The 1,512-nt window shown below is 35.3% G+C and overlaps 1 long non-coding RNA gene across 1 annotated transcript; it reads left to right on the top strand.

Annotated features, from left to right (window-relative positions):
- Window positions 1–296: 296 nt before the first annotated feature.
- Window positions 297–1,133, top strand: LOC124895351. Its single transcript, XR_007051667.1, has 2 exons — window positions 297–741; window positions 830–1,133. It is a non-coding gene; the product is annotated as an uncharacterized LOC124895351 (long non-coding RNA).
- The last annotated feature ends 379 nt before the right edge of the window (window positions 1,134–1,512 follow it).

The raw sequence follows: 1,512 nt of genomic DNA, 5'->3' as shown, positions 1-1,512 counted from the left end.
TAATCTCTTGATCATTTTGACAAATCTAAAGCCAAAGTAAAATCGATAACCGAGTGAGTAATGACGATGGCGTGAGGCATGTCTTCTTCTCAATCCTAATAATAACCTGAACTATTAAATTTTTATGTTTATGTGATTTGACTATTTTTTCCTTCTCCGTAGTTAATACATGTTGGTTTGGGGGTTTGGGATGGTTGGGACAGTTTGCGATGCGATCAGGAGTAATTTGAGGATCTTAGAGGCTTTAAAAGTCATATAGTTGACTTTGGTCAATATTTCGAGTGCTGAATGAAAATTTTGACTAAGCCAACAGATCTGAAATGTCTAATCTGAATTAGTAGTAGGTGATTCAATTTCAGAACCTTTATCTTGTATTTTGATCCTTCGTTTCAAAAAAATTTAAGCAAATTTTATTGGTTGTTAGACCATTTTATTCAACAAACGCCCCAAATGGCCAAGTCCAAGAATCCACAAAGCAAAACAAAATAGACCGGCGTAAAATTATGACTTGGTCCATAAAAAAATAGAAAGCTGCAAAGTTTTCTACTAATGTATATCTATCAGTGGGTTGTGTTAGAGTACCAACTAATCTTCTCTTGAGTTTGTCATAACCTGAAAAAATGCTGACAGAGTGTTGTCGGTGGAACTTAAAGCTGCAACTCCTTCTCCTATGGATCGTGTTCCAGTTTGAGCCTCTGAAGATATTGACTGACCTCTACCTATCTGCTTCACTGTTACTACGTAAGATTTTATCTTTATCTTTTTGTCTCGTCCTATCATCCGCTGTTTTGATTCCCTAAGTGATTGAGGATTTTTATCACATGGCTAGAAGGACGATGATTCACCTAGATTCATAGATCGCAAATGTCCTTCTTTCTGGGTAGGTTGAGGATAGGTCAGTATCAGCCCCTCTACTTCCACAACTGTTGGTTTAAGGTAGTGCAACATATCCTAGCCCCTCTTTTTATAGTGAAGGTTTTGGATAGCTAGAGCTTTATTTCTAGCTTTTATTTAAACAATTGTAATGTCTCCTTCTAGACATACTCTTAATTTATCTTTACTGGATGGTGTTTTCGGATGATTGTAATTCTATAGTTATTCATATATCTCTTTGGATGTTGTCCTTTGACTGATATTTCTACTTTCTTGGGATTTTACTTACTCTTTACTTTCATCATTGTGGTATTATCCTGTCAGTCCTTATTCTAATTTGTGGAATTTGTTCCTTATCAATGTTTATCAATCACTCTGTTTGTATTGGGAGTTGGGTAAAACTGTGGAATTCCCACATGCCTTGTGATTTCATAACTTCATTGGCTAAGGAATCAACTATAGTATATCCTTCCCTAATGTATACTTGATTATAACATTTAGCTTTTGCAAGTTGTTTCTGATGTCCCCAATTTCCTTTGCTAGTTCCCAAGGTATTCTCCACTACTATAGAATCATCTTCTTAAGGCTAAGTGAGTCTGTTTCTAAGATCAAATCTTTTATTTTTTTTCCTTATAGTAG

The sequence above is a fragment of the Capsicum annuum genome, unplaced genomic scaffold (assembly GCF_002878395.1).
Source record: "Capsicum annuum cultivar UCD-10X-F1 unplaced genomic scaffold, UCD10Xv1.1 ctg81524, whole genome shotgun sequence".
Classification (NCBI taxonomy): domain Eukaryota; kingdom Viridiplantae; phylum Streptophyta; class Magnoliopsida; order Solanales; family Solanaceae; genus Capsicum; species Capsicum annuum.
The sequence above is the reverse complement of the archived record's forward strand: the minus strand, read 5'-3'. Positions and strand labels throughout refer to the sequence as shown.